This window comes from Bufo bufo, chromosome 4 (genome assembly GCF_905171765.1).
Source record: "Bufo bufo chromosome 4, aBufBuf1.1, whole genome shotgun sequence".
Classification (NCBI taxonomy): Eukaryota; Metazoa; Chordata; class Amphibia; order Anura; family Bufonidae; genus Bufo; species Bufo bufo.
In genome coordinates, this window is record NC_053392.1 from 520,612,945 (window position 1) to 520,635,045 (window position 22,101).

Genomic DNA, 22,101 nt, shown 5'->3' on the forward strand with positions numbered 1-22,101 from the left:
TTATTATACTGGGGTGTTGGGGGGGCGCACTGTGCCACCAATGTTTATTATATTGGAGGGGTGCACTAAGCAACAACGATGGGTTAGGGAAATTTCACAGCAGAGTGCGCATGCGCTGGGAGCCTCGCCAGCGGTTAGGGTAGGGAAAAATTATGGGCCAGTGTACAGGTGCGGTGATCGGATGGATGTTCTCAGCAGGACACCGGCCGACACTGCGCATGCGCTGGGAGCCTCACCAGCGGTTAGGGTAGGGAAAAAGCACTGGCCCGTGCGTAATTTTTCTCTTCCCTAACCGCTGGTGAGGCTCCCGGTGCATGCGCAGTGTCGGCCGGTGTTCAGCTGAGAACATCCATCCGATCACTGCGCCTGCGCACTGGCCCATAGTTTTTCCCTACCCTAACCGCCGGCGAGACTCCTGGCGCATGAGGACTCTGCTGTGAAACTTCCCTAACCTGACGTTGTGCGCCTGCGCGGCGCTGCACACCTCCTCACGTCATGTCCGGTGCGACCGGAAGTGACGAGGGTAGGGAAATCTCACGAAGTAGGGAAGTATGACATTACACCGGCCTTTGGGGTGTGTGGGCTGGTAACTACTTGGTTGGATAGTCAGCCAGCCTATGCCATGATGCCAGCAACAAGCAGTGTTTTTTTTTTTTGGGGGGGGGGGCGCCACAAGGTTAGCTCGCACAGGGTGCCTGGACACCTAAGGCCGGCCCTGCATGGGGGTGGTAACATCATGCTTTGGTGGTTCTTTTCTGCCAAGGGGACAGGACGACTGCACTGCATTAAGGAAATGATGAATGGGGCCATTTATTGTGAGATTTTGAGCAGCAATCTACTTCCCTCAGTCAAAGCATTGAAGATGGGTCGTGGCTGGGTCTTCCAACATGACAACGACCCGAAGCACACAGCCAAGATAACCAAGGAGTGGCTCTGTAAGAAGCATATTAAGGTTCTGGAGTGGCCTAGCCAGTTTCCAGAACTAAATCCAAAAGAACATCTTTGGAGGGAACTGAAACTTCTAGTTGCTCAGCGACAGCCCCAAAACCTGACAGATCTAGAGGAGATGTGTGTGGAGGAGTGGGCCAAAATCCCTGTTGCAGTGTGTGCAAACCTGGTCACGAACTACAGAAAACGTTTGACCTCTGTAATTGCAAAGAAAGGCTTCTGTACCAAATAATAACAGAGTGGGAATGCACCTACAATGTGAATTTCAGACCCCTCCATGATTTCTAAGTGGGAGAACTTTCAAAATCTCAGGGTGTTCAAATACTTCTGTATATTGTTCATGAAATTCAGAAACATTATTAGTAGTGTTGATCGAGTATGCTTGGCCGAGTACCGCATGTGCTCGAACGCAATGCTCGAGTCTCCTCCCTGCACATTTCTTGGCTGGTACACAGCCAATAAACGTGCAGGGAGGTACTGGCACGCACTGTAATGCCGTAGCCATGTTTGCTACTGGGATTACAGTGATTGGCTGTCCGTAACGTGTCATTGGGGGCTATAAGGCACCCGATTACACGTGTTTGGTTCAGTCTTAGTCAGGGAGAGCTGAGCATAGGAAGGGACAGACAGTGTAGGAAGTGTTATTGGAAGATGTTTATTTGAAAAACTTTTCAGAGACCCAAAAGTCCTTTTAAGGACTATTGTGTGTGACAGCAGCAATATATGTTTGTAGCTCAACCTGCGCTAAATTGCTCAGTCTTATGGAGAGCTGTGCATAGGAAGGAACAGACAGTTTAGGGAGTGTTATTGGAAGGTTTTTATTAGAAAAACTTTTCAGAGACCCAAAAGTCCTTTTAAGGACTATTGTGTGTGATAGCAGCAATAGATATTTTTAAGCATCCTGCGCTAAATAGCATCTAATAGGCCGCTGGAGACAGTTAAATTATCCTTGTCACATCTCCTTTGTAAAGTTTGTGCTTCCCTAAAATATCAGTGACATCCAGTGTACTTTTTCCGTACACAGTGTCTGCTGCGGACAGTAAAATTATCCACACCACATCTCCTGTGTAAAGTGTGCGCATCCCTAAAATATCAGTGACATCCAGTGTACCTTTTCCGTAGATAGTGTCTGCTGCGGACAGTTAAATTACCCGCACCACATCTTCTGTGTAAAGTGTGCGCATCCAAAAAATATCAGTGACATCCAGTGTACTTTTTCCGTAAATGGTGTTCGCTGTGGACAGTGACATTAGCTGTGCCACATCTCCAGTGTAAAGTGTGCGCATTCAAAAAATATCTGTGACATACAGTGTACTTTTTCCGTAGACGGTTTCCGCTTTTGACAGTGACATAACCAGCACTTCAAAAATGTATCTGTGACATACAGTGTCCTTTTTTGCATAGACACTGCAGACAGAGACATTACCAGTGGTACCTTGCCTGTATAACGTTTCCTCATGCCAAACAACTGCGACATTCCCTGTAATTTTTCATTGGCCACTGGTGACAGCATTGACATTATCTACGGGATAACTCCTGTGTGACGTTTCCACATCCAAAATACCTTTTTAAATTTGTTTGCGCATACACTTCCAAATCCTACACTACTGTACATGTGACAGACTTTCAATCATATATAACATTTAATATGAAGAAGGCGAGCAGTAAGGGACGGGGCAGTGGCTGTGATGCTGATGGTGCACGCAGAGGCCATGACCCTGGGCGCAGTGAAACTGTGCCTGCTGCCAGAGCACAAGAAAAACAATCATCCATGATACCTAGCTTCATGTCCCAGTTTACAGGTCAGTGCAGGACACCACTCTTGAAGTCAGACCAGTGCGACCAGGTGGTCATTGGATTGCAGCAGATAATGCTTCCAGTCGCTTAAGCACCAACCTGTCTTCCACCAAGTTTAGTCTCAGTAGCCAAGAGTCTGCTCAACCCAATCCTCACCCTGATCCTCCCACCATGGAGAGTCTGGTAAAACAAGTGATCCCACACTCGGATATTCTGAGGAGCTCTTTTCAGCGCCATTCCTTGATTTGGCCCTCTTGCTAAAAATGGCCAGGAAACTTTGTATGCACTTCAGCCACTCATACACTGCAAAGCACACCCTCCTGGAGCTGCAGCGGCAGAACTGCATAGTGAAACATAGCGAAATGGGTGGTTTTTGTACACAGGTGACAGGAGGAGCAGGAGCAGCCAAAGGAGCTACAGGGCAATGAGGAAGAGGAGGCAGAGGACCCAGACACACCGTGGCAGTATGCAGTGGAGATGGAGACAGGTAGTCCCTCCAATTCAATTGCGCAAATAGCCCGCTGCATGCTCATTTGCTTGGGTAGTGACAGACGAATTGTCACCATTCGGCAGAGGGATGACTTCTGGCTCTCCACCTTATTAGGCCCTCGCTACCGGTCCAAAATTCGTGCATTTTTTACACCCGCTGAGGGAGGGCAAACTGAACTACTATAGAGACATCCTATGTAGTCAGTTGGTTTCTGCCTATCTGCGCCATTGTCCATCCTCTCACAGGTCTTACCGGGAAAACCCTCTGCACTTAAGTTCCTCTGCCATGGCTGCTGGGGAGGGGTGGGTTGGCATGAGCAGTACCAGCTCCATCAGCAGTAGCCTGAGTCTAGAGTTGCTGATGAGCAACTTTCTTCATCCGCATAGTGAAGAAATTACTCACCAGCAGCTAGATGTAGAGCAGAACCTGAACTAACAGGTGGTGTCATACTTAGTGCATCCTGCCAGTCGTCATTGAAGATCTGCTGGACTACTGGATTTGTGGCTGCAACTGGCTGAGTTTGCCCTGGAAAAGCTGTCCTTCCTGGCCAGTAGTGTGGCATCAGCGTGAGTGTTTAGTGTGACGGGGGCCACATTTACCTCAAGGAGAACTCGCCTGTCCACCCAAAATTTGGAGAGGCTGCCCTTTGTTAAGATGAATCAGGCGTGGATCAGCCAGGATTTCCACCCACTAATTCCTGATGCATCAGACTAGATCATCCATGGTGCCACACCAACATTTTGACAAAAGAGACCGGTTTCTTCTGGCTACCTGCCTCAGCTACTATCCTGAGGCTGCCACCCGCCTGATGCCACACATCTGATGCCAAGTGCTCCTTCTTTCACCCAACATATTCAGCTGGTACTGGCATTGCCACCCACTTCCACAATATGTCATCTTGCCACTTTGTGGTCTCCAGATGCTGCTCCTACCTCCACTCTATGTCACCTTGCCACTCTGTGGTCTCCAGATGCTGCTCCTACCTCCACTCTATGTCACCTTGCCACTCTGTGGTCTCCTGATGCTGCTCCTACCTCCACTCTATGTCACCTAGCCACTCTGTGGCCTCCTGATGCTGCCACCACCTCCACACTATGTTACCTAGACACTCTGTGGTCTCCTGAAGCTGCTGCCACCTCCACAATATGTCACCTTGCCACTCTGTGGCGTCTTGATGCTGCCGCCACCTCCATACTTTGTTATTGGGCCACTCTGTGACTTCCTCATACTGCTGCCACCTTCACACTCTGTCATTGTGCCACTCTGTGGTATCCTCATGCTGCTTTCACCACACCACTATGTCATAGGGCCACTCTATGGACTTCTCATGCTGCTCCCACCCTCCCCACTTCATGACTGAGCCACTATTTGCCTTTTTTCTTGGCTGACATCATCATTTATTTGACTCTTCTTCTGATCTGTCAGAAGGGAGGTAAAATTAGACGCACAATGGATCCTCTCTGTGTAGCAGCTGTAAGCCTGTATGATCCCATCAGAATTGGCTTAGGATTTGGTAGCGAAAAGCAGGAGAGGGTACAAAACACAGAAGACTTGCAAATATTCCGTTCACGTGTCATCTCTGTTTTGGATCCACTCCTGTTTTTTTTTTTTCAGGCATTAGCAATACTGATGGATTACTGACCAAATGCTAACTGACTTGAGGTGGATGTTCAACAGACAGGATCCATTTTTTTGTGGGTTATTGTTCTGACTGATCAGAGGAAGGGCAAAATAATTAGTGATGTCAACACAAATTTACTGCTGACACCTTCTATACTCTGTCGGGTGGCTCCACTTGTTTAAGCGTTTAATAGAACAGGTTCTGTAGACATCTATTTGGAATCAGCTAAAGATGATGTAAAAGGAGTGCGCTTCTTCTTGGTGCTAACATCAACCTCTAAGGCTGAGTTCATACTTGAGTTATTTGGTCAGTTTTGGTCCGCTGACTGCCCAAATAAGTGAAGTATGCAGTGATTCTAAGAGAGACACCTGTCATCTGCATGTTATACTGTATTATTTTACTACCAAAGCAGACTACCTATGTGTGTTACTGCAAGGCACAGTGTTCTACACCACTATAAAGGCTCTCTGCAGTCAGGAAATAGCTGTTTTTTTAAGTAATCTGCCACGAATAAATTTGGATCAAAATGAATTTTTTCCCAAAAATTTGGCAAACCGGTGAATCGAATTTTTGATAGATTCGCTCATCTCTAATCATTTGCCCAACTATTCTCTTGTAAGAGACACATCCCACAGAAGGAGGATTTTAACAACCCATACAAAGTATTTTACTGAGAACAACAGCCTTTATGTATCCGCTGCAGGGATTTGGGAGATAGACAAATAAGTTATTAAGGAAAAATGTATTTCTCTGGGGACCTATTTTAAAAAACAGAAGTTGATAGTAGATTTGTTACTTTAGAGGACAAGCAAAAACATTCCCTTGCTCTACAAACTTTAGCGGAACTCGCAGCTCATAGGTAGAAGCATAATCAACTACTGAACTACAAAGCCTCGAAAGCATATTTACATGCCCGTCATTAAGTACAATTCATACATGGTAAAAGGGGATCTAGGTTGGCAACCCTAATGGCTAAACGCAGACAAGACCAATTGCACATTAGAGAGATCCGGTTGATGTCGGGAGGGGTAGTTACAGACACTTGAGACATTGCCTTACAATTTGAGGATTTTTACACTTCTCTATACAACCTGAGAGCTGAGGACACAACTAATAGTACCAACTGCAGAAAGGAACACATAGAGATTTTAATGTGATATCTTTATTAGCCCAATAGAATGCTAGCCTCTCAAACCCCTTTCTTTTTATCAAATCCAACTTGCTTTACAGGAGACTCCAACAGGAAAGCGTCCAGGCCTGGATGGACTTTCTGTAGGCTAATATAAAACATTCTCAGAGGTTCTTCTCCCCCAATTAATATCGTCCTTTTTTCTCTGCATCTAGCAAAACTTATTTTGCTGTACAGACCCTAGAAGCAGGGGCGCAGCTATAGTGGAATGAGGGGAAGTGGCTGCTTTGGGGCCTCTACTCAGAAGGGTCTTACCCAGGAGGAGGACTAAAAGATTTTATTGTCAGGGCCCCCTCAACAGTGATCTTACTATCCACATGAGTGAGGGAGGGTTGCATAGTAGGAGGGAGTTGTGGAGAAGTTTTTGGAGGGGTGGCATTCAAAAATTTGCAGTTGGGCCCAGTTATTTCTAGTTATACTACTGCCTAGAAGTGCACATCACGGTGTTGCCCACGGAGGGAAAGGGTGTTAAGTTGTGCAGCAGTAACAGGCCTATATCCCTGTAAATATAGACATTAAGCTGTACGCTAATCTTTTGGCAAATCATTTGAAACATTTCCTTCTCTCCTTTGTCAATCAAGAGCAAGTGGCATTTGTTAAGGAATGGGAAGGGAATGACAATGCTCTACAGATAATACAGTCGTGGCCAAAAGTTTTGAGAATTACATAAATATTGGAAATTGGAAAAGTTGCTGCTTAAGTTTTTATAATAGCAATTTGCATATACTCCAGAATGTTATGAAGAGTGATCAGATGAATTGCATAGTCCTTCTTTGGCATGAAAATTAACTTAATCCCAAAAAAAACTTTCCACTGCATTTCATTGCTGTCATTAAAGGACCAGCTGAGATCATTTCAGTAATCGTCTTGTTAACTCAGGTGAGAATGTTGACGAGCACAAGGCTGGAGATCATTATGTTAGGCTGATTGGGTTAAAATGGCAGACTTGACATGTTAAAAGGAGCGTGATGCTTGAAATCATTGTTCTTCCATTGTTAACCATGGTGACCTGCAAAGAAACGCGTGCAGCCATCATTGCGTTGCATAAAAATGGCTTCACAGGCAAGGATATTGTGGCTACTAATATTGCACCTAAATTAACAATTTATAGGATCATCAAGAACTTCAAGGAAAGAGGTTCAATTCTTGTTAAGAAGGCTTCAGGGCGTCCAAGAAAGTCCAGCAAGCTCCAGGATCGTCTCCTAAAGAGGATTCAGCTGCGGGATCGGAGTGCCACCAGTGCAGAGCTTGCTCAGGAATGGCAGCAGGCAGGTGTGAGCGCATCTGCACGCACAGTGAGGTGAAGACTTTTGGAAGGTGGCCTGGTGTCAAGAAGGGCAGCAAAGAAGCCACTTCTCTCCAAAAAAAACATCAGGGACAGATTGATCTTCTGCAGAAAGTATGGTGAATGGACTGCTGAGGACTGGGGCAAAGTCCTATTCTCCGATGAAGCCTCTTTCCGATTGTTTGGGGCATCTGGAAAAAGGCTTGTCCGGAGAAGAAAAGGTGAGCACTACCATCAGTCCTGTGTCATGCCAACAGTAAAGCATCCTGAGACCATTCATGTGTGGGGTTGCGTCTCATCCAAGGGAGTGGGCTCACTCACAATTTTGCCCAAAAACACAGCCATGAATAAAGAATGGTACCAAAACACCCTCCAACAGCAACTTCTTCCAACAATCCAACAACAGTTTGGTGAAGAACAATGCATTTTCCAGCACGATGGAGCACCGTGCCATAAGGCAAAAGTGATAACTAAGTGGCTCGGGGACCAAAATGTTGACATTTTGGGTCCATGGCCTGGAAACTCCCCAGATCTTAATCCCATTGAGAACTTGTGGTCAATTCTCAAGAGGCGGGTGGACAAACAAAAACCCACTAATTCTGACAAACTCCAAGAAGTGATTATGAAAGAATGGGTTGCTATCAGTCACGAATTGGCCCAGAAGTTGATTGAGAGCATGCCCAGTCGAATTGCAGAGGTCCTGAAAAAGAAGGGCCAACACTGCAAATACTGACTCTTTGCATAAATGTCATGTAATTGTCGATAAAAGCCTTTGAAACGTATGAAGTGCGTGTAATTATATTTCACTACATCACAGAAACAACTGAAACAAAGATCTAAAAGCAGTTTAGCAGCAAACTTTGTGAAAACTAATATTTGTGTCATTCTCAAAACTTTTGACCACGACTGTACATCTAGTTCAGTATTCTAAGCTTAAAAAGGTATCCCTCGCCATATTCTCCACCGACGCGGAAAAAGCTTTCAACCTGATTGATTGGTCATACGTATATGGGGTTGGTATTAGAGAAATTTGGCATGCTAGAGACATTCCGTCTTCAAACTTTATAAACACCCCACAGCGTCTATTCGAATAAATAACACTCTCTTCTCCAGCTTTTGTATATCCAAAGGAACTAGACAGGGGTGCCCTATACCCCCACCCCCCTCCTGTTTGTTCTCACTATGTACACCCTCATATAACACACACGGCAATGTCCAGACATCAAAGGCATCACGGTGGGTCATCAGTGCCATACCCACCTGGTAAGATGACTTACTCTTTTTAACATCTAACCTTGATGTGTCACTACGCCTATTGTCCAGCATATTCAATTCATTTCAGAATCTTTCCAACTTTAAGATAAATCCAACCAACTCTTTTGCACTGAGCATCTCATGCCCTTCCATAGTGATCCACATAGCTAAATCCACTGCCAATTTTACATGGCCACCAATTGTCATCTTCTCCTGGGTATTGGTTTTCATTAAATTATACCCCCTTTCTTCACCAAATAGAATAGTATATTGACACATTAGACAATCCCCTACATTTAACGGCTATGTAGGGTGAATCTCTTAAAAATAATGATAGTGCCTAAACTTCTCTACCTTTTTCAGACTTAAAAAAACAATATTTCTATTACACTCCTTTTTTGCTACAATACGTAGTACATTTCTGGAATACACGTGGGATAATGGAATGTGTAGGGTTGCCCATGCTACACTGGTTAAATCTAAAAACATGGGAAGAGTGTGTTTCCTTGACAACAAAAGCCTGTATGGATCAGTCCAAATGACTAGGATACTGGATTGGCATAGGCGCCCTTACTCTAAGCTTCATGTGCGCATTGAAGAGAAAATAGCTGGGTTTTCCCTCACTCAGGCTTTAGTATGGATCTACACTGGAAAAGATCCCCCTCGAGGGCTTTTATTTTAACCCCTTCAGTACTGAGTCACTTTTCAACTTAAATCCCAGGCTGATTTTGGCAAATCTGACATGTGTCACTTTATGTGGCAATAACTTTGGAACACATTTACTTATCCAAGCTGTTATGAGATTGTTTTCTTGTGCTTCATGAAAGTGGTAAACGTGAGTCGATAATTTTCACCTTTATTTATAAAATAATCCCAAATTTACCAAAAATTTTGAAAAAAAATCACAATTTTCTAAATTTGCATTTTTTAACTTTTAAAACAGATAGTAATTCCTCATAAATAGTTATCAATCAACATTCCCGATATGTCTACTTTATGTTGGCATCATATTGCAAATGTTATTTTATTTTTTAGGACGTTAGGAGGCTTAAAATTTATAAGCCATTTTTCAAATTTTCAACATTTCCAAAACCGTTTTTTTAAGCACCAATTCAGTTATAAAGTGATTTTGAGGGGCTTATGTAATGGAAACCACCTATAAATAACCCAATTTTAGAAACTACACCCGTTAAATTATTCAAAACTTATGTACCAAACTTTGTTAACCCTTGAGGTGTTCCACAAGAATTAAAGGAATATGGAGGTGAAATTTCAAAATTTCACTTTTTTGGTAGAATTTTTTTTTTATGCAATCTCTTTTTATTCAATATTCAGTGAACATAAAAATAGACAAGTAAACACATCACATATTATAGGCAATCGGACAATCTTGACTAATGAGATGGTGTTTTTAACATGTGGTGATGTGGACAGTATAAGTGCTGGAAGACGTGTATATCCCACCCAGATACCTCAGATGTAAGAGAAAGTAACAGAAAAAAGAAAGAAAAAGTTCCTACAATGTATCTCAATCATCCCGCAACATTGCATTCATCCATGGCTGCCAAATCTTTAGATATAGTTGTCTGTTGTTATTTTCCCAGCTTGCAAGCGCCTCTAGTCTATTAATTTATTGTACTTGGTTCTTCCAGAGGTCAATAGTTGGGGGTGTGGGATCTCTCCATTTCGTAGGGATGAGGACATTGGCTGCAGCTAGCATATGCATAGGGAGACTCACTTTAGATAGTGTGAATGCTCAGTGAGAAAGCCATAGAAGAGCCAACTCTGGGGTCAGTGATATATTCAAAGAACATATATTAATTATAGCTTTCTCCACATCCTTCCCAAACTTTATTATCAATGGTCATGTCCACCATACTACCTTTTTCTTTCCCACACCTCCAACACCATTCATTGGGTGAGAAACCTAGGCGTGAATAGAAAATCTGGTGTTTTACACCATCTTGTGATAACCTTAAAAGGATTTTCCTGGAGTCTTATACATCTAGAAAAGCCACAGGCATGGGCAAGAATATACTCAGTGTCTTCTTTCGGAAAGGTCCTACCCAAATCTTTTTCCCATCGCAAAATATAGTAAGGCTTGGAAGGATCTTGGTTTTCTATCAAATTCTTGTATATTAGGGAGACCAGTTTCTTTGGAGGCTTAGGAAATGATGTTCGCTTTTCCAACCATGAAGGATCAGAAAGAGGCAAGTAAGCGAAACCCCTCACCTTACGGCAAGTTTGTGTGTAATCTAAATTATGTAAGGAGAGAGGTGTGCCCAAATAAAATGTATTACATAACTTCAATAGGGATGGAGAGGTCTTGTTATCTAGTAAGGAGGCAATCCTTGTTTCCTCCAATTTCAGCCACCAACTTCCCTCCGGATTCCATCTGTGATCTAGAAAACTAGGAAGAACTGTCAAAAGGGCCAGTTTAGATAGATCTTTGGTAGATTGAGTTAGGAGGGAGGTGAGACAGCAGACTTTTATCACTCCAGTCCCAGGCTATGAGCTGTGTGCTACGATTGGCCAGCGCTGCAGCAAGGGACAACCCTAATACAAAAACTCCGCCCAGTACAACAGAGGGAGCTGCAGACCCCGGAGCCTATACCGGGAGAACGGAGTGGCGCCCAGACATACTAGTAAGTGCAGGGGGACCCCTGGGCGCCGCTCTGCCCACTGATATAGTTAGTTTTTAGTTTTTAAACTAGTGAAAGGTCCTCTTTAAGTGCTTTTGTTTGTTGCTTTTTAACATGTGTGCCAAGAGCTATAAGTTCCCCTCTGATGAAGGCTTTATAAGCCTCACAGACCACAGGTGTAGATATTTGTGATTCAAGGTTATTACTAAAGAACTCCTCCAACTTCTTTCCCAATGTTTCGACATGCACAGCCAACTTCTAGTAGGGTATCATTTAATCGCCAGGACCATGTACACTGGAGAAGACATTTTAGAGCTATTGTCATCTTAACTGGAGAGTGATCAGATATCACTATTGCTCCTATATTTACTTTGCGAGCCGACTGTACATGTGATTCCAAGAGAAACAATTAGTCAATGCGGTGGTAATATGTATGTACTGTAGAAAAATAGGTATAATCCCTGTCTGTGGGGTGTATAAGTCTCCACATATCTACTAGATGAGCCTCTGCCAAGGACATTTTAAGCCTTCTCCATTGAAGGGGAAGGGGAGACATCTATAGGAGGCTCAAGGGATACATTCAAGTCTCCCCCCAAGAGCACCACTCTCTCCGCATAGTCCAAGTTCAGTATTCTTAAAGATGAAATGATCCAGGGTATTTGCTTCTTCTTAGGCGCATATAAATTGGCTATGGTTATTTAGGAGTCATACAGTAGTCCCTGTAAACTTAGAAGTCTATCTTCTGTGTCTACATATGATTTCAGCAGTTTAAATGGGATAGAGTTCTTGATCGCAATTGAAACTCCTCTGGAAGCGGATGAATATGTGGAGTGAGACCACTGGGAAAATGGACAGTTGGGGAGTTTTGGAGTGTGGTTGTGCCGAAAGAGAGTCTCCTGCAAGAGAACAATGTCAGTCGGTTGTTTATAAAGTAGACTGAACACCTGCCTGCTCTTTTGTTGTACATTAAGACCATTGACATTGTGGGAAATAACACGGAGGTTAGCCATTAGGGAATAGTTGGAGAAACAAGTACCTGAAAAAGGAGGTCCCACCACAGGTCACAGAATTGACTAACAAAAACACAGAGAACACAAAGGGTATAAACAATTTTGCTATCTAGCAAAATAAAAACGTTATACCTTCCACAATGATGTGCGCCTACCCCAAGCCCCCCACCCTCCTGTAAACTTGTATACAAATATATAGAGGTAGACTAAAGAGTGAGGGACCCGGGGGGAAGGGCACCAACCTGTGGGGGAGAGAACATCCAATATCAGCCAAAATTCTGATTGTAATAACATTGAAAGTTGATAGGGCAGGCATCTGAATAGATCGTCGGCATCACGGGGACATGCGATCGGTCCCAGGTTATCTAGAGTCACTAAAGCGGCATCAGGTCCTCACCCCTAATGTTTTAGATGGTCACCATGACATCAATCATAATTTTTCAAGGCTGTGTATGATGCCCTCCTTTATGTGTAACAAAGGGTGTATTGGAGTGCCGGTTCCTTGTAGTTTTTGGCAGCCCTTTCACTTAGTGCATAGGCTTTATGAGTGTAGGAGTCCCACTACCTGAACAATTGTACCACAATGTGAATGAGGCCCTCCTTTATGTGATATACAAGTTGTATCGGGGAAAGTATTGGTAAAAGTGGCATACTACTCAGACAACATGGTTCCCAACAGCGACCTGGGAGTCCAAGATGCATCCAGGCATCCTCCCCATGCTGTTCCCGAACCATTTATTTGGTGTTTCCATCAATTTCTGACCTTTTCCTATGAACCAGACACCCTCCCCTTTTCAGAGCAGGGGGTGCCTGGGTTAATGCTCGGGTTCTCCCATTGACTTCAATTATGGGAGAACCAGAGCACTCAAGCACTTTGGTGCTTGATTAACACTACTTGGGAGACCTCCTGGATTTATTTAATCCATTTACTACCCTATGGGCTGCTAAGCAATGAATGCTAAATAATTACAAACTGGATGATATACTAGTGGGTGGAGCTTTTCCAGATCTCACTCTTCTAAAAATAAAACCTTTTTATACAGGGATAGATCACCTTATATACGGATGTAGTAGAGTTAACACACATGCTTTATGAGACGTGTTAACTAAACTAAATGCGTTAAGCAAATACCTTCAATTGCTTTTTAATGGCTTTTGTTTCAAGATAACACGATAAGTTAAGAAATTTGAGTCAAGAGTTTGTGTGTTTACCCTGCTACATCGTATTATCACCTTCTGTCTAATTAGCCGATAGGGGAGATAATACACAGAGAGACCTCTCCTGATTGAGCAGTTAGCTGCCCAATGATCCCCAGCTCCAAAACTGATCTCCAAGATATACAAAGCACTGGTTACCCCTCACATTTTCGTATATTAACACATGGGATGTCTGTCTGAACGTGGGTCTTATATCCATATATCAACTAAAATTACAAGGTGACTGACACTTGCACTACCATGCTATCCTCCTGCAGCCGGTGTTTCCACCAGAAATGCCGCTGCCTGGTATTGTGGGTGAGCGTCCAGCCTGATCTCACCGGTTGTGGATATCTAAATGTTAAACATTCTGGTTGAATACCGGCGCTGGCACAGAGAGGGATAAAGAATCATACATATATACAGGACTCTCACTAACAATCCCCCAATGTATAATATCAAAGTCTCTACCTGTGAAGGTGGACGATCGTTCAGTGGTTTAGTCCTAATGTTCCAAGTAGCGCTAACAGTTCGTCCAGAGCGCTTCTGGCTCTACTCACACTTCGCGCGCTGCCCTGGCCGGCAGCTAGCGCACATGTGGAGGAGCCTGCAGGGATGAGTCCAGGAGCGTCTTCGTGTGACATCACAGCTTTACTCTGGATGCCTCCAAGGGACATTTTTGGATGGAAAACTGTCCCTTGGAGGCATCCAGAGTAAAGTTGTGACATCACACGAAGACGCTCCTGGACTCATCCCTGCAGGCTCCTCCACGCGTGCGCTAGCTACCGGCTGGAGCAGACCGCGAAGTGTGAGTAGAGCCAGAAGCGCTCCAGACGAACCTTTAGCGCTACTTGGAATATTAGGACTAAACCACGTACGTCCACAAACACAGGTAGAAACTTTGATATTATACATTGGGGGATGGTTAGTGAGGGTCCTGTAGATATGTATAATTTTTATATCCGTATATGGTGGACTGTCTCTTAATTAAACCATTATGAAATACTGTAGAGTAGATTCTGTCCAAGGTTTGTCCAGGAGCTCCAGTCATCACTCCTAGACTATTATTTTTGAATATGTTACTTTCCTCCCCCATGGCTTTCAACAGCTCACTAGGGTGGCAAATGTTATTAAAGCTAAGGCTATGATTCCCTTGTACTGGAAACAGCAGAATACACCCCGGTTTCCCTAGTGGATACGCAAACCAGGTTAGGTCACCAGGTTGGAAGAGCTCAGCTCTCTCACACCGAAGTCCTCCACTAAATATACAAAGGTCTGGATTCCGTGGCTGACGTTTGCCGCAGGGTTGGCAGTTGTGCCATACTTGTCTGTGTTGCAGGTTCAAACCTAATTGACCAAAAAAATTATAAAAATAATTGAAAAGAGATAACAAGTTCTTTTCGGATCCGGTTTGCCAAATTTTTGAATCAATTCAGGCCAAACCAAAGTTGCTATAATTGCCCTGAAAGTGTATCCTGATGAACTGAGTGTGCCTTATTATTGGAAGTTAAAATATAACTTTTATTTAGTTTAATAAATAAAATAAGTTGAGACACTAAATGAAGTATGTGACTGCACTTTCTAGAGGGGGAGCAGAAGGGTTCTGACACATGTATGGCCCTTATCAGTTCCTTATCTGGAGGGGGAATAGCCTGACAATTCAGTAATCGGGGGGGGGGGGGGTGTTTGTTCCTCAGCCTATGAGCTTTCCCTAAGCTAACTAGTCTATAGGCAGGGAATCCCTAAATGGCTGTAGTCAGAGCACCCGCCCTGAGAAGGGCGACCCCCAGCCGCTGGAACCTCGGACCTGTGCTAAAATTCCCTTATAGCTTCCCTCCCTTGCAAATCTATTCCATCATACGACGAGTTTCACCAAGTAAAAATTGGCTCTTCAGGGACATGGATTTGTTAGTATCGCAGAGCACTATAAGCAGTGGCAGCTCTTCTGCTTGCATATCAAGGCAGCGGCAAAGTGTTGACTTTTAGCACAGGGAATTTTAGCACAGGTCCGAGGTTCCAGCGGCTGGGGGTCGCCCTTCTCAGGGCGGGTGCTCCGACTACAGCCATTTAGGGATTCCCCCCCCCCCCCCCCCGATTACTTAATTGTCAGGCTATTCCCCCTCGAGATAAGGAACTGATAAGGGCCATACATGTGTCAGCACCCTTCTGCTCCCCCTCTAGAAAGGGCAGTCACATACTTAATTTATTGTCTCAACTTATTTTATTTATTAAACTAAATAAAAGTTATATTTTAATTTCCAATAATAAGGCACACTCAGTTCATCAGTATACAGTTTAGAGACCACTGAGTTTATTTAATAGTAAGTCAATTCATTTTAGACCTCTACTAAACACGTTCAATTTATTAGAGCATATTTAGAACGCAAATGGCAGGTTTTCTCTTGGCAAGTCCTAACTTGGAAGCATGGGCTACAGAGGCTAAAAGTGTATTCTCAGAAACTGAATATATTCAAACTACTTCATCTAATAGTATCAAAAATGTGTTCAAAGATTTAACAGGGGCCTGTAAAGATCTAATAGTGTCCTGGTGGGAAATACAATCACTAGATCACTATCTGAAAGAAAATATTGTACCTAAAGGCTTGAGAATTAATCTCACTCCGGCAGATAGACTGAGGAACACAGGCTTGATCATAAAGTGGGAAGAGGAACAAACAGCCAGTTTGCATAGATTTATGCACCTGCTTTTAGAGGAAGAGAAATTAAATCTTGAATCTAATCAGAAAAAAGTCAACAGTATGAGGCAACAGGCGCTGAAATTTAAGGACGAGGCACAATTTCAAACAAAGAAGGAGTATTTACAAAACACTATAGATAGGTTCCATTATACTATCAGGGAACGTAAGCACCAACAATATGTAAGAGACTCCACAGAATTTAAAGAGAATAAGGCTTACCTCTCCCTTAATAAAGTACAACAGAAAGAGGCACTAAGTGAAATCTCATCCTCAGAAGCAGAGGGTTCGGAAACTGAACAGGGCAGAACAAGAGGGGGAGGTAGAGGTCAGAGATACAGAGGCAGAGGAGGAAGGGGCCTGTCTAGAGCTGCTAGTAAGAAAACTTATAGTGTGGGATATCAAACATGCACCACACCAGGTCCTACATCTATTCCCTCATCATCAGCCTCGTCTTCTACTTTTTTAGCCCAAGCCCCCACACAGATGCCTTACCAGTTGAGAAACAAAGTGTAGAGGGGTATGGAGGGCAAATTAAAACAACTAGTAAACTGCAAATTATCAACCTCTCCTCACATAATTTGACTGCCAGTCAGGGCCGTCTTTACCGCAGGGCAAAAGGGGCAGCTGCCCCGGGCCCAGTTGCTCCTGGGGGGCCCAAGCAGCATTTTACTTAGATTTTACTTGGGCCCCCTATATTTTGTTGCCGCCGCCGCCCGCCGGCCCTGTAACATAACAAAGTCATGGTCCGGACTATAGAAAGAGAGAGTGAGGAGGGGGCGGGGCCCGGGGCCGCTCTGCGCTCCGCTCTGCTGCCTGGCCTGCCTGTCTCTTTAACAGAGCAGACCAGTGGCTGCTGGAGCGTGATGCAGCTGCCGCACAGGCAGAGAGAGGAAGGAGGCGGAGCCCCAGCCAGCAGCCACAGCCAAAGCCAAAGCCAAGCACCTAACAGAACTTACAGGTATGTGGTAGACATGGGGGGGGGGGGGGGGCTCATATAGGACAGGGGGGGGCTCATATAGGACAGGGGGGCTCATATAGGACAGGGGGGGCTCATATAGGACAGGGGGGGCTCATATAGGACAGGGGGGGGCTCATATAGGACAGGGGGGGCTCATATAGGACAGGGGGGGGCTCATATAGGACAGGGGGGGCTCATATAGGACAGGGGGGGCTCAAATAGGACAGGGGGGCTCATATAGGACGGGGGGCTCATATAGGACGGGGGGGCTCATATAGGACAGGGGGGGCTCATATAGGACGGGGGGGGGGCTCATATAGTACAGGGGGACAGTGTGTGCTTTCCTGCTACTACATCAACCCCCCCCACCCCCCAGGGATCTTGGGGGCATTAAGGGTTGGACTTTAACTCCTTGCTGCTGATGTTGAGTGTGCCAGTGTGTGTGTCCGTCCCTGTGTGTGTGTGTCCGTCCCTGTGTGTGTGTGTCCGTCCTTGTGTGTGTGTGTCCGTCCCTGTGTGTGTGTCTGTCCTTTTGTGTGTGTGTGTCCGTCCCTGTGTGTGTGTGTCCGTCCTTGTGTGTGTGTGTCTCTCCCTGTGTGTATCACCATGCCCACAGTGTTCCTATGTCTTGACGCGGCTGCTTCAGAACGTTCTGTGCGGGACAAGAGGAAGAAGATGGAAGAGGAGGCAGCGCCAGCATGGAGTCCGTGCGATAGACACAGGGAGGCACACTAAGGACGAAGGTAACACTTCCACATGATCTACACTAGTGTTATCTGTGGTTTTACATAGGACTGCAGGTAACACTACCACATGATCTGCACTAGTGTTATCTGTGGTTTTACATAGGACTGCAGGTAACACTACCACATGATCTGCACTAGTGTTATCTGTGGTTTTACATAGGACTGCAGGTAACACTACCACATGATCTGCACTAGTGTTATCTGTGGTTTTACATAGGACTGCAGGTAACACTACTACATTATTTAGCACTAGTGTTATCTGTGGTTTTACATAGGACTGCAGGTAACACTACCACAAGGTTAGCTCGCACAGGGCACCTGAACACCTAAGGCCGGCCCTGGCTGCGCACCCCAGCGCCAAGGGATGACGTCACTGATGTAATATGCCTCTTATATGTGGAGAGCGGTGATGTCACAGATGTAATATATCACCTATATATGGACAGCGGTGATGTCACTGATGTAATATATTACTTATAAGTGATATATTACATCAGTGACATCACCACTCTCCACACATAAGTAATATATTACATCAGTGACATCACTGCTGTCCACATATACCGGTAAGTAATATATTACATCAGTGACATCACCGCTCATCACATATATGTGGAGAGCGGTGATGTCACTGATGTAATATATCGCCTATATGTGGACAGCGGTAATGTCACTGATGTAATATATCACTTATATGTGGAGAGCGGTGATGTCACTGATGTAATATAACATTATATGTGGAGAGTGTTTATGTCACTGATGCAATACAGCGCTCCAGATGGCGAGCAAAATGGTCGCCAATGTGCCTTAAAATTTGCAGATGGCGACAAGACTTGTCATAGACTACAGGCCTGAGGTCTATTTGGTAGTGAAATCCCAGCGCAGGCAGGCGTGATGATGTCATCACGCCCGCCTGTGCCAGGACGCGGTGAGGTGTGCGCGTCTGCGTTGCACCATCCCTCGCCGTACCAGCAGCTAGTGAGCGCCAGTGAAAGGAAACAGGTGAGTATAAGATTTTCTTTTTCTTTTTTTTAAGGTGTGGGAAGGCAGGATCCAGGGGGCCCAAGTAAATTCTTGCCCAGGGTCCAATCAATATTAAAGACGGCCCTGCTGCCAGTGATATATCCCTTATGAGTAAGGGTTTATCCTTTGTTCCCACAGTCCACTATGACTTGTTTGAATGGAGTAAAGATATAGCCCTACTTGTACGGAAACTGTTATGGCATAAACATTTTTGTTCACAAGATCGCAAAAAAATGTGATGAGCTAAATATGAATCCCCTGGAATTAGAAGCTACACAGACACTGGTTAATTTGATGGAGGAAGGGGAGAAAGACAGGGCAGAGGGCCCATTCACACAGCTTAAATTGAAGAGCACCCAGATGCCACTGCCTCTACCAGATTCAAGTGTATCCATTTTTCATAAATTTGTATCTAGGGATCTAGAACTAATTAATACAACAAAAGGAGTATCCAATCTGAGCAAATAAGAACATATAGCCTTAAAGGGTTTAGAACATGACCATAATGTGGTAATAAAACCCTCAAATAAGGGGGGTAATTTAGTTATTATGGATCAGGGTGTGTATAAAAAGATGTGTTTAGACATCCTGGAAGATAGGGAATCATATGAAGTATTACCGAATGACCCTGGCCCCATTTTTCTCTTGGAATTGAGAAACATTTTAACCAAGGGACTAAGAGAAAAACTAATTGATCAGGCAGAATATGACTATCTTCTTCCGCAACATCCGGTCACGGTTACTTTTTACTCCCTACCTAAGATACATAAGAGCATAAAACCGCTTAAAGCCCGCCCCATTGTGTCAGAGGTAGGAAGTTTGGGGCAAAACATCGGCATCTATGTTGACAAACTAATTCGACCCTTTGTGGAATCACTTCCATCATACATACAGTACAGACCAAAAGTTTGGACACACCTTCTCATTCAAAGAGTTTTCTTTATTTTCATGACTATGAAGATTGTAGATTCACACTAAAGGCATCAAAACTATGAATTAACACATGTGGAATTATATACATAACAAACAAGTGTGAAACAACTGAAAATATGTCATATTCTAGGTTTTTCAAAGTAGCCACCTTTTTCTTTGATTACTGCTTTGCACACTCTTGGCATTCTCTTGATGAGCTTCAAGAGGTAGTCCCCTGAAATGGTTTTCACTTCACAGGTGTGCCCTGTCAGGTTTAATAAGTGGGATTTCTTGCCTTATAAATGGGGTTGGGACCATCAGTGGCGTTGAGGAGAAGTCAGGTGGATACACAGCTGATAGTCCTACTGAATAGACTGTTAGAATTTGTATTATGGCAAGAAAAAAGCAGCTAAGTAAAGAAAAACGAGTGGCCATCATTACTTTAACCGCCTCACGTCCGCCCATAGGATATAAACGTCCTATGGGTGGACGTCTATTTCTGACAGCACGTTTTAAAACGTCCTGTCAGAAATAGCAGCTGCACGCTAATCGTGCAGCTGCTGATCGGGTTGCCCGCTGTCAGTGACAGCAGGGCAACCCTAAGACAAGGCAGGGACAGTTCCCAGGTGTCCCTGCCTTCACGATCGCTGCAGACACAGCGCTCACCGAGCGCTGTGTCTGCAGAGAAGGAAGCGCTGTGCGCTTCCTGTTCCGGCCCGGCGGTCATGTGACCGCCGTGACCGGAGTGTGCAGGAGCTGTGTGAGGTCTCTCAGAGACCTCGATCAGCCCTGCACTGAGGCTGTACAGCGCAGGATTGCTGCTGTACAGCCTCTATAGGGGTGCATTTGTCCTGTAACTGGGGCTACTATCTCAGCCCCAGTTACAGGAGAAATCAACTGTGAAAAAAAAAAGAAAAAGTGAAGCAAATGTCCCCCAGAGGTCTTGTATGACCTTATGGGGGACAAAAGTGTAAAAAAAAATAAAAAAAATAAAGGGTTGAAAAAATAAAATAAAATAAAGTTTCACATGTAAAAAAAAAAAAAGTTCCCAAGTTAGGAATAAAAAAAAAAAATTAAAATAGAAAAAATAAAGTAAAATAGACATATTTAGTATTGCCGCGTCCGTAAAAACCAGCTCTATAAAAATATCACATGACCTAACCCCTCGGGTGAACACCGTAAAAAAAAAACTGTGTCAAAACAAGCAATTTTTGTCACGTTGCATCACAAAAGGTGCAACACCAAGTGATCAAAAACGCGTATGTCCCACAAAATGGTACCAATAAAACCGTCACCTCATCCCGCAAAAAATGAGCCCCTACATAAGAAAATCTCTCAAAAAATAGAAAAACTATAGCTCTCAGAACATGGACACATTAAAACATAATTTTTTGGTTTCAAAAATGCTATTATTGTGTAAAACTTTAATAAATGAGAAAAAGTATACATATTAGGTATCGCCACGTCCGTAACAATCTGCTCTATAAAAATGTCACTTGACTGAACCCCTAAGGTGAACGCTGTAAAAATAAATAAATAGAAACTGTGCTAAAACAACCAATTTTTTGGTCACCTTGCCCCATAAAGTGTTATATTGAATGATCAAAAAATCATATGTACCCAAAAATAGTACTAATAAAACTGGCACCTTATCCCCTAGTTTCCAAAATGGGGTCACTTCTTGGGAGTTTCTACTGTAAGTATGCATCAGGGGGCTTCAAATGGGACATGGCATCTAAAAACCATGTGGAGTTCCTTTCGTTCTGCGCCCTGCCGTGTGCCCATACAGCAGTTTACGACCACATGTGGGGTGTTTCTGTAAACCGCAGAATCTGGGTAATAAATATTGAGTTTTGTTTGGCTGTTAACCATCGATGTGTTAGAGAAAAAAATTGATTAAAATGGAAAATCTGCCAAAAAAGTGAAATTTAAAAATTTGATCTCCATTTTCCTTTAATTCTTGTGGAACGCCTAAAGGGTTAACAAAGTTTGTAAAATCGGTTTTGAATACCTTGAGGGGTGTAGTTTCTACAATGGGGTCATTTATGGGGGTATCCACTATGTAGGCCCCACAAAGTGACTTCAGACCTGAACTGGTCCTTATAAAGTGGGTTTTGGCAATTTTCTTAAAAATTTGAAGAATTGCTTCTAAACTTCTAAGCCTTCTAACGTCCTAAAAAAATAAAATGACATTTCCAAAATGATGCCAACATAAAGTAGACATATGGGGAATGTTAAATAATAAATATTTTATGAGGTATCACTTTCTGTTTTAAAAGCAGAGAAATTGAAATTTAGAAAATTGCGATTTTTTTTAAATTTTTGGGTAA